This window comes from Protopterus annectens, chromosome 5.part0 (genome assembly GCF_019279795.1).
Source record: "Protopterus annectens isolate FY-2018-M chromosome 5.part0, PAN1.0, whole genome shotgun sequence".
NCBI lineage: Eukaryota > Metazoa > Chordata > Ceratodontiformes > Protopteridae > Protopterus > Protopterus annectens.
This window is the reverse complement of record NC_056735.1, coordinates 1289248290-1289265560: the sequence shown is the minus strand read 5'-3', so window position 1 is coordinate 1289265560 and position 17271 is coordinate 1289248290. Positions and strand designations below refer to the sequence as shown.

The 17271-nt window shown below is 39.2% G+C and overlaps 1 long non-coding RNA gene across 1 annotated transcript in view; it reads left to right on the top strand.

The window, feature by feature from the left end:
• Positions 1-14727, top strand: part of LOC122802072 — a 92527-nt gene extending 77800 nt beyond the window's left edge. Inside the window, exon 2 of the long non-coding RNA XR_006364871.1 lies at positions 14467-14727. This is a non-coding gene — a long non-coding RNA (uncharacterized LOC122802072). The remainder of the gene's footprint in view (positions 1-14466) is intronic.
• The last annotated feature ends 2544 nt before the right edge of the window (positions 14728-17271 follow it).

Sequence of the window (17271 nt, the reverse complement as noted above, 5' to 3'; positions counted from 1 at the left end):
AAAGTAAAATGTACTGCTGTGTATCCATTTAGTGATGGAGGAGGCTTTAACATAGAATTATCAGTAAAGGGTCAGTGTCAGTGATAATGTGTGTGTGTGTGTGTGTGTGTGTGTGTGTGTGTGTGTGTGTGTGTGTGTGTGTGTGTGTGTGTGTCTGCACACATGTGGGAGCATATATATCTGTTTTCATAGGTGTGCACTTGTCTAATGATCACTGGTACCCTTGATAAGTGTAAGCAGATTTTGAGAAATAAAACATTTACAGGCTGCCTGTGTTCATAGAACAGAGTGTGCATTGTACCTTTAAGAAGCATTCCAGTCTGTGGACACATGCATATAAATACTGAGCATGTGCAAGCAAGAGTGCCATTTTGAGTGAGCAGCCAGAGTGAAAGCATGTATTTATGTATGTATGTATGTAGCAGTCAGTCAGTTAGTTTATTTAAGTTTAATGTTCCAGTCCTCCATCCAGATGTGTTTGTGTAATAAACTACTTAAAAGAACACTGAACCTCATCATCTTATTTAGATACACAAGACGAGTGACATGGTGTCAGAAGTGGGACACAGAGTCAAAACCATGAGAAGCACAGTCAGTAATGGAAGAATATACAGGAGTGGATCATCCGAAGCTCAAACACCTTACAAATAGGTCAGAAATGAATTTGCAGGTACTAAAACTCACTTAAATGATTTCTTATGCAACTACTGTAAAATAAAGCATTCAAAACATTCAAAATGAATTTCTAATTAAACAAAATGTTCGAAACTGTGACATATTGATAGAACTATTTGAAATACTTACTATACTGCTTAAAGCAACTTCTTAATCACATGAAATGTACAAAGAAAAGAAAACAACTGCATTTTTTGCAGTGTGCTACATTTTCATATTAACTTAAGCTATTCAAAGTATCCGAAGTGTGCAAAGTGTTGGCAGTGTGTGCAGTATTGCAGTACAGTTATTTCACAAATAACAGTAATTTCAAAGAGATTAGTGTTCATTTGAATATTATTACAAGTACCTGGTGTATGTTTGAACATAATTACAAGAACAATTTATTGGCACGGCAGACAGATTTCGCAAACCAAGCCCACTTGCGTTTGATAATAATGTTTTGGAAAATTGGAGAATGTTTGAGCAAGAGTACGATATTTTCATGCAGGCTGCATTTTCTGACAAAGATGCATGTACAAAATCATTTATTCTGCTTAATCTGTTTCAGAAGCCATTGAAAGGGTGCGTTTATTTGTGTATGCACCTGCTGTGTTTGCAGGGGAGGGGGAAGACCGCCATATTGTGGTATAGGCTGAAATGTGTGAATACCTTGAGTGCCTAAAATGTAAATTTAGAGAAATATGCAACCCGCAAACAAATGTTACAATAGAAAGACACATTTTATATAAGAGATCAAAAGCCTGGTGAAACATTTCAGCATATGTAGCTGACGTGGGCAACAAGGTTAAAACATGCAAATCAGGTGATCTGAGAGGTGAGATGATGCAGTGAGAAAGATTTTGCTTTGAGACAGTGATTTAACTTTGAATAAGGCCATAGAGATTTGTCAGATATATGAGCTCACAGAGAATCCCATGAATATGCTTACAAATGAGAAAGGCATGCAAGCAGCTTCTTCTAGTGCTAATGTTGATAGTATGCTGCAGGAGGTTAAAAGATACAGGCCTACAGGCAGGACCATGCCTTGGGCCTCCCTAGCAAAACCCATGGTTATTTTAGCAAAACCCAAAGCAGCTTCAGTAAAACCCAGGGCATGTTCAGTAAAACAGAGGGATGACTCAGCAAAACCTGTGACAAACTTCATAATCAACTGTCATAAATGTGGTGGAAACCATGAATCCAAATGAGAGAAGTGCTTAGCTTTTGGTCAGCAGTGCCATACATGTAAAAAGTGGAATTATTTCAAAAGGGTCTGTAAATCTAAAGGGTTACTTTTTTATTAAAAGAGAGTATCTGAAGAAGTAAGCTGATCAGTTAGGAAGCTCTGACCCTACTTTTTATGTTGATGGTGTGTATGTGCTTGGTGAAACAGTTGATGCAGTAGATTTATGGAAAAAGAACAAAATATTTTGTACTGTTCAGATTTATGGGAGACCTGTAGAGCTCAGAGTTGATACTGGTTCAAAGTGCAATGTTATGTCAGCAGATGTGTTTGCTAAGATAAAAGCTGGTGAGAAACTTGATCTGGCAAAGTGTGCAAAGCTTGTTGCTGATGGTGGTGAAGAAATTCAAGCCGAAGGCTCGGTAGTGCTTTCATGTTATTCTGCTGGGGATAGCCATGACTTGCAGTTTTACATAGTCAAGAGACACATGCAGTCATTACTGGACCTCAAGGACAGATTAAAAATGGGACTATTTTCATTTAATGAAGAAGTCCACCATGTAAGCATGAGTGATAACAGATTGAATTTTGCTGATATTTTTGAAGACAAACTAGGCAAACTCCCACTTGTATACTCCATGAAGTTAGACCATGAGGTCAGCCCATTTGTCAGACCAGCACTGAAAGTTCCAGTAGCTATGCAGAGCAGAGTCAGAGATGAGCTAGACAGAATGGGGTAGCTAGGAATAATTTGTCCAGTAGAAGAACCAAATGAATAGGTATCTTCCATGGTAGTAGCTCATAAAAAAACTCATATGATATTAGAATATGTATTGATCCAACAGACTTGAATAAAGCACTAAAACAACCTAATCATCCTATGCATACAGTCAAAGAAGTTGCTGCCCTCATGCCAAATGTCACTGTTTTTTTTCTGTCTTAGATGCAAAAAAAGTTAATTTTGTCAAAGTTTTCTTGATCAAAAATTTCCATTGCTAACCAATTTCAGTACACCATTTGGAAGGTACAGATTTTTGAGAATGCATTTGGAATAAATTCTGATAGTGAAGTCTTTCAATGTGCAATGGAGCAACTTTTTTCTGGCTATCCATGTGCTATTATAGTAGATGATATTCTTGTAGGAGGCAATAGTGAAGTCAAACATGATAGAAACCTCAGGAAAGTTCTGGAACATGCTTGCGAAGTGAATCTTAAGCTGAGTCCTCAGAAACCTAAATTCAAGCTAAAAGAAGTTACTTACGTGGGTTATTTGTTCTACCAGTTCAGGTTTATGACCAGATCCTTCTAAGCAAACAGCAATTCTTGAGATGCCAGCTTCAGACAATGTCCAAGCCTTACAACATTTTCTTGGCATGGTCAACTATTTAGGCAAGTTCATTTCAGAGCTAAGTGAGCTTTCAAACACCACTAAGAGAGATGACATGCAAAGATGTAACCTGGTCCTGGTCAGAACAACACCAAAGAGCATTTGATGTCTTGAAACAGAAAATTGTCAATTCACCTACTTTAAGATACTATGATGTTCACAAACCAGTAAAGCTTTCGTGTGATGCTTCATTGTTTAGTGTTGGTTCAGCCATTCTTCAAGAGTGTAGACCAGTAGCCTATGCATTGTGAACTCATACCCAAACCAAGATGCAGTATGCTCATATTGAAAAAGCGCTTTTGGCAATTGTGTTTGCATGTTTGAAGCTTCATGATTATATTTATGGCCGTCCTATTCAAACAGAAACTGACCACCAACTTTTGGCCACTATTTTCAAAAAAACAATGCACACAGCTCATGCAAGATTGCAGCGCATGATGCTCAGATTACAAAAGTACAATTTCAAACTTCTTTATCTTGCTGATACTTTATCCCAATCACCAAGAAAAACACTAAACATCATGAGAATGAGAAACCTGATTTTGAAGTCATGGAAGTGAACATTTTCTTCCACTTGTCTTGATGAGCTTAAAACTAATACAGCTTCAGATCCAGTTCTTCAAAAGCTCAACCGCATTATCAGTCAAGTATGGCTGTCAAAACAATCTTATTTACCATTAGATGTGCAGCAGTATTTTCCTTAGAGAGGCGAGATTTTGATGGAAGATGGTATCCTCACGAAAGGTCCAAAAGTGATTGTTCCAAAATTCATGCAACAAGAGTATATTAAAATCTTGCATCATGGCCACCCAGGAACTGATTCTACCAAAAGAAGGGCAAAAGGACTAATATTTTGTCTTCTATGTCAAGAGATATTGAGAAGGTACTGTCTTCTTGTTCTGTTTGTAATAGTGCTAAACTGCAGCAAAAAACAAAACAAAACAAAAAAAAAACACTTCGGTTAAGCCAGATTCCTAAACTACCTTGGTCGACAGTAGCTACAGATATTTTCAAGTGGAATGGTCAACATTACTTGGTATTAGTAGACTCTTATTAAAATTGGTTCAAAATTGACCTACTTCCTAACCTAACATTCAGTACTGTGATTACTAAGTTGAAGAAACATTTTTTCTGTCCATGGTAGTCTGCACAAAGTCTGACAATGCTGCAGAGTTTACAAGTCAGCAGTTCATGTTACTAGTAGTCCTGAATACCCGCAGTCAAATTGCTTGGCTGAATGTGCAGTTCGAAGTCCAAAAAAACTGTTAGAGAAATCCAAATGAGACAATACTGATGTTTTTCTAAATGTGCTTAATCTCAGAAACATTCCTTGTGATAATTTACTTGGTTCACCTGCCCAGAGACTTATGTTGAGACAAATCTGAACCACACTACCAGTCAGTAAGAATTTGTTGGTTCCAAGTGCTAAAAACAACAAAGCAGTAAAAGATCAACTCTTAAAGAAGCATTTGTCCCAAAAATCCTACTATGACAAAACCAGCAAACCTCTGAATCCATTGAAAGAAGGAGGGATAGTGAGGATGCAGACAACAAAAGGATTTGATCAAATTGGACTTGTGAACCATTTGTGTGAAGAACTGAGACTGTACATTGTGGAATCACAAGGGAGGGAATGCAGGCAGAATTGGAAACATTTATTATCTGTATCCGAGCCAGTGTTACAGCATCTTGTCTGTAATGGCGGCGCTAATTCTCTTAGTGATTTATCCAATGTTGCTGTTCCAGAGAACATTTCATCATCTGTTGCTGTTCCTGAAAGTATCCTTGAAAATCTTGAAGTAGAATATTCCCCAATGACTGTCCCTGTTGCTAAACCTAGTTCTATTTATTAGATTACGAGGTCAGGTCATATCTCAAGACCTAATCCTAGATACATGACAACCTGGGCATGATTGTTTTATTTATATATGTCTTTATAATTTGCATGCCTTCAGGAGTTTGTTCATCAATGTTCCGGGTGTGCACTCATGTGAGGTTTTGGCAATTTCTTCTCGGTCTTGTGGGATTCAATATTATGGATTTCAGTCTTATCAGATAGATCTGGTCAAAATAGGGGAGTCTACCTCCTCCAGCAGACCTGTAACCAGTGGTGTTCCACAGGGCGCTGTTCTGGGACCCCTACTGTTTAGAATCTACTTCTCCAATGTGCAAGCTAAAACTAAAGGACTGTGGCTGACAAAGTTTGCTGATGAATGCAAACTGATAGCAATCATTGAAACCCCTAGCACTGTCAACATCCTGAAAGAAGGCCTTCTGCAGACTAATGACTGGTGCCAAAGTCATGGGCTTAATCTTAATGCAAAAAATGCATTATCGTCCTCTTTGGCAAGGGTGATGTTCTACCACATCAATAGCAATACCCTAAGTACACAATCATTGGTGAGTGATCTGGGTACACAGGTTGACAACAACCTTAACTTCAATCACCATGTCTCCACAGTGGTAAGAAGGACATTTTATATTGCTCATTTCATAAGTAAGGGCATTGCCTCCTGAAAAAAAGAGGTTATAAGCCCCTTCTAGTCTTTCCTCATCAGGCTGATAATAGAGTACAATGCTCCCTTTGGTATATTCCTTTCCTATCAGCTGCAGCAATTGGAGAGACCACAAAGGTTCCTTACAAAGAAAATTCAGGGTTTTCAAGATATGTCTTATGTGGACAGATTGAAATCATTGTCATTTTACTTTGTGTCATACAGACTGCTCAGAGGCGACACATGGCTGGCATACAGAGCAATCTCCGACCCAGCTTTAATGGAAATGCTGCACATTCACAAGTCAAATGGCACACTGGTCACTCATTCAAAGCACCTTAACCTTGTATGTGACATCAACAGAACTTGCTGGAGAGACAGATTTGTCTCACACAGATTGCCCCACCTTTGGAACAAGCTTCCTATTCATGTTATGGATACCAGCACTAACACTGCCATACACCTACTGACTCTGGTTACCAAACACTGTTAATGTTGCTCAATGCCAGATCATGCCTACTAACTGTGACTGGTGGAGTCTTATGACTTTTACACTAAGATGGATGTTGGACAGCAGTCTCACCACACCAACCTGACAAGGCTTATGTGTATATAGGGCAGCAGGCCATGCTGTAAACTGTGTACACCATGTTCAGAGTGGTATGCCAGCTGGTGTATAGGCATATGACTGAGAGTCATACCCTGGGAACATAGCATTGGGAGACCTACACTGCACTAACACTACTCACCAGTGGGATTCACCATCCACCATTAATGGCATGCCCCTTCTAGGTATTCCCTCCCTGTAGTCACAGCCACTGTCAGAGACTTCTGACTGGTACATTAGCAGGTGGTTACATTTTGGGAGCCATCACTGACTCCCACACAGACCCAACAGTTATCCAAAATGGCTTATGACACAGTTGTCTGAGCCACTGACACAGACAACATGCCAACCACTGCATAATACTACCCTGTGGGATATCATCCACCGCAGCACAATACTGTTGTGTCCACACACCACACACACTTGAGCAATTACACATGAAGGTAGGGACACACTGTATTATACCCTTTGACAGTCACTATTCATTAGGCTGTGGGGATGCATTCACTGTTGTACCACCTCTACCGACAGGTTTTGGATATAAATGATAGACTGTCACTGCTATACTGAATGTGGCAGCCAGCACACCTATCATTGTGTGCAATGGCATCCTTGTCATGTCACCACACAAGCATACCGTACAACTGTATTAGCCAAACAGGTGCCATGGTACACCAATACACAGTGTAGATAACATGTCCTATGAAGTCCATGTCATGACCATATAAATGTAGTCTGTCTCCTAAATACTTTGAAGGGGAAGTGTATGTCCCCATACAAGGAGGTGTCGGATCCCTCTGTGTACCTCCTACGTTGCCATAACAGGGGTAATACATGTCTCACATGTTCTATACATCTACAACATCAAGGTGGCATACATAGTACATACTGGGGAGACTGCTAAGTAACAGACAGTACACCCTACATGAAGCAGGCCCCCCCATGCATGTAAAGCACACATCTGCTGTGACACACATCATGTACAGGTTACACAGTGGGATGCAGAACGCGACAATCATAACTGATGTTGGCCACCTGTTAGAACCAGACACATGATATTTGTAGTGGGTACACTCCATCACCACAGCATGTAGATGTGTAAGTTCCAAAAACACAGGTGACACATATCAAGGTTAGCAGACCTTATCACAAATTATAAATACATGAGTATGCTGACTGCTGCCATTGTCCTTGTTAGACTGTCATACACATATGAACCTATGGGTCCATGCACGTATACTGCTGTACCTTGCTGAAGTCATATTTCTGCTGTGCTGCCATGCCATCTTGTGCCACTTTACTGCTGCTGTGTGTCCATAAGCTAACCCCTCAGACTCCTGGAACAAAAACATACAAGGTCCATGACATACCTGCCATTGTTTAACAATACCGCCAGTACAATATCATACAACATAGGGTACACAAAAGTATGTTCCGTACTCATGACACATGCCAATATACCATATATGTTGGTGACTGCTACAAGTGGCATGGCAAAACAATATTGCATTACACAAATACATGACAAGTAATATAGTCACCCTGTGCATCAGACACATAGCTTCAATTTCCTGCATCAATTGGAAGGATGACAGGGATGTTGCATAGGTATCATCATGCACAGGATGTTGTGGGGGGGGGTACTGGAGGCCTAGGCTGCCAAAAACAGTTGACAGCATGTGTGTAAGTCAGGAAGGGGAGCAGGTTAGATGGACCATGGAGAGGTGCTGTGTGTGTCTGTAGGTGATCTGCATGTGATAGTGGTGTGTGAGTGTATACATGAACAGTCAAGCTCAGTGCTAGCCCTACATGTGTGTATGTTGGACAGCTTTGGGCCATACATGGTAGAGTTGACAGTTCACCATCTCCAGCCCTGAACATGGGAACTGGCTCTGCCAGGAGTTGCACTAGCACCACCATGCCCAAAGTCAAAATTGGTGCTAGTACCTGATGGTGACTGCTGTCTGCTGGGACTGTGTCCCTCACGTGACCAACCAGGATCCTGAACCCATGGTCTGCCATGTTGTGGTGTGGATAGCACACTCCCCTCTGTACCCCTGGATATACACTGACACTATGGGAGTGTAACTGTGCACGGCTGCATGGACTCTCAGCAGATGGTGTTGCTGACCTATGTCCATGGGTCTGATGCCCTACTCCAACCACACATTCCAGCACAGACAATGAACTGATCCAAGGTGTCCTCAATGCAGTGGAGGCAATCACAGATATCAGACTGTGGTGCATCCATAACCCTAAGCATACATCTGGTGTTCCATTCAAAATGTAGCTCCGTTTGCAGAAAAGATCAGAGAACAGATTATAGTGGTTCAGGCACATGTGCAGAAAAGCAGAAGACAATCTGGTAAAGAAGATTTGGGACAGGCAGGAAGAAGGTAAGAGGAGACAAGGAAATCGAGCAAAGATGTGGATGAGTTGTGTGAGAAACGATCTGTGACAGTCAAGCATGAGTGTCGAAGAAGGCAGGAGTGTGGTATTCAATTAAAAGAGATGGCGACAGTTAACATGAAAACCCAACCCCATGTAGAAAATGGGAAAAAGGGGGCTGATGATGATGATGATAATGATGATGCTGATGCTGTTATATGAAGGTTGCAAGGATGCCAAACTTCGGAGATTTCTGTCTTTAGTCAGGCATCTCATCGGCATAGTAGTTGGAGTATTGGTAGATGGTTTCTTCAACAGTTATTAAGAAGATAAATGCTGCATTGCAGATCTTCCTTTTGTCTGTTGAAAGGTTACTTCCATTTCGGCATATGTCTGTCAGGAAAAGTGAATGTCCATGTGAATGGCCTGTGTTTTCTATTGAGGTAGAACATCATTATGTTATGGCTTGTGACATTTGCTTATCCTGTACATCTAAAATGATTAGAAGTAGACAGAATTCTCTGAGGTATTTTCTTGAGAACTGATATCTGGCAGTTGGTAACGACGGTTAAGGCCGTGTGCTCTAACTCCTTTAGTGCATATTTGATAACCTCATTCCTTATTTGCCTCCTCCTGTGTGACATTCAGCAAATCAACTTAACCAGACATTTCTTCTGGGTCACTCCATAAAAGGGATTCTGAGTCCGGTGGGCCCACCTGGTAGAAATGGGCAATGTTATCTTAAGGGTGTGGTTTTATGTTATGCACGATTATAGCTTTGACACTCCTTCATAATATCTCTCCCCTCAAATAAAATAAAAGACAGAGTAATCTAAAGAGGTTTCTGATAAGACTAATTTAGTCACCGCCACCAGAGGTCTAGGGCACACAGTTCCACTGAGACAGTTTTTCAGGTCTCAGACTATCAAACTGATTTACTTGGTCCATCTGACTATGCTCTATGGGAAGGTACTAAGGCTCAGTAACAGCACATGTTCATTCTTACCAGACGTCAAGCAGCCTTAGCTGAGAAGCAGAATCTTCACTTTATTCTTTCTGAGGGCTAGGGAGGAATCCACCAGATCCTGGTAATTGAAGAAGTCACTGCCTCATCGAAGGAGGCCCAGATGCTTGATTCTTCCCTTAAAATTATCAGACCAGAAGCACCTAAGAAAAAGCTTCAGAAAACTAAGCATTACCCCTCCCTTTAAACCCTTCAGCTGAAAGTGTTCTCAGGAAGACTGGTACAATTTTGCCCAGAAGATTTTTAAGGTAATGCAGTATTTACAGACACCCAGTCCCATGTCTACCCCAGCTATGAGGAAGAGATCTTCTTCCTCTGAAGAGGAGTTCATCTCTGCATCAGATGAAGAGCATGGCTATGTTTTGCAGCTTTCCTTTTCTTTGCCCTGACCATAGATTCTCCTACTAAAGGAATATCTTTCTCTGATACCATCTCTAAGATGAAGGAGATCTTTAAGAAGGAGGGTAGGGAAGTTTCTGGGTTTCAAAAAAACATGGCATGAATCTACATAGACACCCAGAAGCTATCCCTCCAGTTCTGGGAGCTTTGGAAGATGCTTTTATTGCTGCTGCTGCTGCTTCTCCTGATTCACAGCCCCCTGCTCGAAGAAAACCAGACAGACTTTATAAAATGCTAAGCACTCACAAGTTTCTTTTCAGAAAATCTGTTGTAGACCAGGCTATTATTTTATTTATTTATTTACTTTTTTTGTACAGGAGAAAGACTTATTTTTTGGAAATTCCTTTGCTGCTGTATGTAAAAAACGCAGAAGAGAGAAAGTGATGAAAATTGATTTATTGGATTAAACAACACTTTTTATCTCTTGTCACAAAGTACCAAAGGAACTATACTTACAGTCCCAGGCCTTTCATTTGTAATCCCTTCAAACCTGCACAGAAATCCTGAAACAATTAAAGAAAAAAAATTGCAGAGAGACTCAAACAAAGAAATGGAATGCATTCCAATGATCCATAAAAAAATGCCTGACTAGCCTTAGTGCTAATCCCTCTCTCTCTCTCTCTTCCCCGGCCTGGATATCCTTCCATGTTTGCAGGCAAACTTTCCCACTGTTTACATCTCTGGAGTCAGATATAAGGTATTGAAAATAATTCAGCATAGCTACAAGGTTCACTGGGTATCTCCACAATTTAAGTCACAAATTCCTCTGCATCAGTAGAATCAAACACACTTGCTTTCCCAAATCATATCAGGTGTGTTACCCCAATAAGTAATAGAGCCTGTTACTCCTCCATCCCAACAGGGCAAATTTCTATTCAAGGATTTTTCTAGTACCCAAAAGGGAAGGCATCTGGAGACCATTTTTTTATTTAGATGGCAAACTCTTTCAAGGCCTTTCTAGGCTTTAAGTTTTATTTTAATGAACATTGAACATTGAAAATGTAGACCTACCAGTTTTAAATACTTTCCTCCTAATCAAAAAGTACAAAATATTAACCAAGCAGATACTTTTTCTTCTTCTTCCTCCCAATGTCTTCTTAACCACATTAGAATTTCTTGGATACATATATTCATATTTCTACTCAAAAAATCTACAAGTGTTATCTAAGATTTTTTGTTCTTGGATTTACATCTTTCCCCTTTGGTCCCTCTGACACTGCAAGGGTATTTACAAAATACATGGGTCCTGTCATTGCCTTTTGCAGACTTCAGGGAATTCACATCGTCCCCTATCTGGGCAATTGTCTCTTTCTGGCTGGTATCCCTTCACTTCTTTGGGAATTTGTTCTGTAGTTTAGACTTCACGTTAAATCTGGAAATGCCTTTCCTGGTCCATTTTCACTGGTTAGTTTTTCTAGTATGCTTCTAGACACCTCTCTGATGGTAGCTTACCTCTCTCTAGAGAAAGTCTCTTTCTACTATCAGCATTTCCCAAATCTAACACATAAGAGGAGTTTCTCAACAAGGAAACTCCTCAAAATTCTATTATATGGCTTCATCTATCCTTGCACTTCCTTTAGCCAGAATTTCATGAGGAAAATTCAATAGTACCTCAAATCTGTCTCGATCCTTGAGTTCAGAGAACTAAACGCCAAATAGGAGCAGTCACAGAACTGATCCCTGAGAGACTCTGCTTATTACTGACTGCTTTGTAGAGTTGGAATCCCCAATTCATTACTGACTGCTTTGTAGAGTTGGAATCCCCAATTCTAACATCCTTGGTCATATCTGTGAGCCAACTGGCTATCAGTTGGGTGGCTTAAGTGTTATACCTAATCTCTTGAGTTTATCAACAATGCCCAATTGGGTTATCATGTTAAATGCCTTGACCAGGTCAAAGTAGGCAGTGTGCACCATTTTGCCATTATCCATTGCTTTGACGACCTTCTCAAAGAAGTCCACCAGACTGAGTAGGCATGACCTGTTCATGACAAAATCAAATTGGGTTAGGTTTGGAGTCTTCCAATGTCATTATTGATCATTTTCATGATAATTCTTTCCATGGGTTTGCATATGAGACTAGTGAGCCTTATGGGTCTGTAATATCCAGTGTCTGCAGATGGTCTACCTTTCTGCAAAGGGATGACTGTTGCTCTTCTCCATTTATGAGACACGAAGCCTGTCTAGAGGCCACAGTTAAATAGGGATTCCAGAGAGCCTGACAGGCATCATGGGATATTGTCTATGCCCATTGATGCAGTGTTCTTGACCTTAGAGAGAGCACTGAGGACCTGTTCCTTAGTGATAGTAGGGAGTATTTATAGCTGATGGTATTTCCTGAGGTGAGGTTGAGGGAAGACAGGGGTAAAATTAGAACTGAATTTGTCTCCCAATAGGTTTGCTCTATCTTCTTGCTCAGCATATGTGGATCCATTAACAATGACCTCTACATATAATTGTGTATTGCCTTTGAGGTTGCAGATATAGCTAAAGAATCCCTTGTGGCTTTCCTTGGCCTGGGAGGCCAAATTTACCTCAAATGTGGTTTTAGTAAACTTTAACCCCCTCTGTTATATAGTGAGGCATTTGCTTGTTATTCGACACATTTTATTTTGCACACTTTCTTTTTCTTTGTTAATGGATGTGTCTGTGCAATAATCATTTTACTTAACTCATGAAATGTACAACTTTTGACAAGGTAAGCTCTGCTTCTCCTAAATGTCTGCCTCTTGTTTCATCATTTCTTTATCTCAGATTATTCTTTCTTAATTTTTAGAGAATCATGTCAGTCTTGTCTACAATCATTGGCTCTGTTCTTTAACTGAGCAACATATGAATTTGCATTCTCTGTAGGACCTTGTGTTCATGTAAAAGTCAAATATCCTATAAACGGTAAAGTCTTTTTGGACACACAGTAATGACTGAATTGATCTTTGCATGCTGCTATTTTGTCTTCTTCTGCATCATGGAAAGTAAAAGAAGCAAATACAGTCTTGGTTTTATTCCCAACAACATGTAGGAATACAACACTTTGCATATTTTCTAACATTTTTATCTAATTCAATTACACTGAAGAATAAATCAGATATCTATATGTTTATCTTCTAGTTTTCTACAAAGTTTCCTTGAAACACAGGAATTCCAGGACAGCCCAACTATGTCCATGGCATTTTTCTATTCCAGTCACAAAAATTCTTGGAAGTAAATATATTTCTTTACTTCTGCAGTTATATATTTTTTTTAATTCTGGAGGTGCTTGTTTTCCACTCACCAACATCTTAATTTAATAATCACACAGATGTCGTATATATGGTTTAATGTCTATAAGAACTGTTTTCTAAATTAATTCTCTGGGGAACTGTGTAGTAGATGACATGTAAATCATTGTGTCCAGCTTAAGCTTCTAAATATGACTATTTCTTGAGCGCTTTCCTATTATCTACACTGATGAAGTCAACATCTTAAAGTTCAAAAATGGTGCTTTGCATTTACGTTTTGTAACATTCCAGGGAGCACATAAGAAGCAACTTGGCTTGGTATTCCAGTACCAGTTGCCAGTCCAGGAATTTAAATAAATATGTGTGTCCAGTCTCAAGTTTCACTTTGCTATGATGCTCACAGTACTATGGTATGCCATGAACTGAATTCTTAACTCATGCATGTGCCACAAGAAATTGCTTTTATCCATTAAACTTACATTTTCACGTAGAAAATCTATTTTCTAACTATCCACTTTAACACTACTTCTATGTCGGATCATTGTGAAGGTCAGCATACTAACACATTCAGCTGATGTTCTGAGTGTGCAATCCATGCTTAGTGCCTTCAAGACAGTGATAAATCAAATTCAGCAATTATGTCATTTTAGTAGATACTTAACTATCCAGGACCTGACCGAAAAAGCAGCTATGCTGTATCTTATTTGATGTTTGAACCTAGTTTTTGATCACCCATTTCAGGACTGCATGCTCATGTTTTGTATGCTTATGCCAAGAAGGGGTGAGAGTCACCAGCTGCTGTAAATCCTTAAATCCATATGTGCTGGAGATATGTGGAGAAATCCGAGTTTGCAACTTCCTGCTGAATTCCACAAGTTAGAGAATTTCAGTATGGAAGTTGGAGTCAACGCAGCAAATGAGTTTGCTGAAGTGAGTACTGAATTACATAATGGTTGGTTCTAATTCATGCATTGAGACCATGATCATACTGTGTGGGCAAACACGGTATTATATTCTGTATAATGTGCTTAGTTTGGGTTTAAATGTTCTGTCTGTTGTGAACATGTGACATTAAATGTTCTCATATTTTTTTTCTGTTATTTTGCAGGAGTTATTCAACAAAGCTGGTAATTTATGACGTTTTCCACATACAGAAGCAGTAAAGGACCATGATTTTTTTTTAATTTCTTAAATATTACTGCAACCTGTGCTGCTGTTTTTCTCAAATGAGAATTTTGTTGTTCAGCCTAATTGAAAAATATATATTTTATCATCTGAAAGTCTAAATTAAATTAGTATTTTGCTTGTTTTAGCTGATGTTGTAACTATTATCCCATTCAGTTTAGCTCATTGCATTTAGTAACATTTATTTATATGTTACTTTTCATGGGATTTTTGTCTTATTACTTGCTGAATTGCTTTCTGTATGAAATTATTTTTAATTGTTGTACGCATCGTTAAAAGCACACATATAAAATGAAATAGAAATTGAATTGCTGATGGCATTGTTATTCATTTATGCCAGAAACTGCTTAACATTCAACCGATTCCTTGCCTTTGGATTGTGGCATGGGTGAATAAGATCTCCAGACCAGTTCATTTACCCAGTTATCAATTGAATGAATGCATGCATGAGTGAATGAATGAACTGAATGGGTGACTAAGTGAACTGGAGATAATAACTAACATTGTACAAGAAATACACTGGCTACCAAGTAGCAAAAGCCTTGAAGGCAAAATTTAGCTTTCAGGTTGCTTTTTTAATTAGTTTGTTCATTTTCCTCTCCTGTTCCAGCACTTCCCAGTTAAGATATTATTATTTTATCTAAAATATCATGTGATACTCATTGCTTTCTCTTTAAGTAGTTTAACTTTTCAAAGACTAGTTAACCAGAATAAAAGTAATATGGGTCTGAATCATAAGAAATGTGATGTCTCTATACAACATTTGTAATTTCAGGGCACTCAAATACAGAAAATATTCTTGTGTCAGACTGAGTTTTCAGTTCAGTGCCGAAAGGGATAAGATGCAGTAAGACAAGGATGCATGGGACATTTTTTCTTCCAAAAGGCAGCATGATAGTTTTGAGATGCAGAGTGAAGAGGAGGGTGGAATATTTGGAAGAAGAGTGAAAGAGGACACTAGTTAGGATTATGAAGCTCAGATTCTAAGGACTGTTACAGTTAATTTCAGGAAATTTGGAGTCTTATGTTTGCTGTAGACTGAGGAACTAACAGTGATAGCTATAGCAGGGAGAAGAGAAATCATGTTCAGTGCAGCTCATCATGTTAAGAGGTGGGTTTCAGTAACAGAGAAGCAGATGACAAGACTGACAGAAGGACGCACATGACATCAGAAACATAACGAGGAATATGCACTGACAAAAGGCAATAGCAAAGGAGCAGGGCATGCAAAGAGGAAGAAAATAACTGCTATTGAGATGACACTGATAAGAAACAGAGTATTAAATAGAAGGCTTGTGCTTGTGGAACCTGATGAGAAAAGGGCAGGAGTAAAGAATCAGAGCTACATAATAGAGATCTTTGTAAATAAAATGAAGATGTTGGGTAAATGAAGAGAGCATCTGAGACCAACAGTGGTCTTATGAAGTAAAAACACAAGAATGGACAGACAGACAACAGAGGCAGAGTTATCACAGAAAAGCCTGGCAATACCATCTGTAGACAAAACTGTCATAGATAATGGGATAAAGAGATAATCAAAGGTATCAAGAGACGAAAAACATCATTCAGTGCCATGGGATGTACATGCATCCTTGTGCATTATTACTATCAACACCTCACTATATCTCCGGGCTAGATGTCGAGAACTCATGAGCTACACTATGATTACCATCTGATACTGTAGAGGGATGCTTCCAGATAACATGTTGCTGCTACAAATTACAGTTAGAACACAATGAAATGTAGTCTGGTTAAGGTAAGGGCACATCTCTATGGATGCAGATGTCTCTAAAAGGATTATGCCCTTGTCATTGAACACAGTGTTGTTGAAATGAAACTGTGCTGAGTAGTTTCATCAGTTATTATCATGACTGGTGTAGTTTAAAGGTGACAGCAGAGTAATGAAGGTCTCCCTTATGTTTTGTAGTATGAAGACGTTTTATTAAAGCTGCACAAGTACATTGTAGTTCCCATTTTTCCCTCAGCTAACCTATGACTTTCCTTATCTAGTTCCCTTTTTCAGTTTCCTCTGGCCCTGCACTATATTTTGGCTGACACTACCCTCTGCATGGCAATTGTATTTGCGGTCAACATCTGTGCATCTATTTGAGGAAAATGTCAGCAAAATAGAACAACAAATATTCAGTGCCATATATCATAACTCATTCCCTCCAATGGAGCTCTCTTGTGTTTGTCCTCTCAATGTCCAGTGGGCGTGGCCTGAACCTTTAAAAAATGAAGTTATTACCTCAAAGTTCAAATAAATGTTCAGAACTCTAGAACCATAAGTGTTACTAGAAGTCTGTAAAGTGGCAAATTATACAGTGATAGAGCATTAGTATTCAAAAACATGCAAGCTGATTGGTCATCCCAACCAGCATGCCCATTGCAAATCAATCATATACCAATTGAAAAAAGTCCTGTCGCTGAAGTACCAGACTTCCATTTATTTGTATGTGCTATGGAGAAATATGTCTGTACTGTCCACTTTTCCACCTGAAATTTTGGATCTATTCCTCATAACATTTGTGGTTTCCTGACAAATCACTGAAGAATGAAATTACTAAATAATGACACACATTTGAGTTTTAGACTTCATACCCTCCAGGCAATGCACAATAACACAAGTCTGGTTATTCTAGCAGCTTTCTAAGTTTATAAGTGCACTATTTACAATAGGTCCCTATTTTGGGGCCTTTGCCTCCTGATATTTAAGGCTTTGTCCACA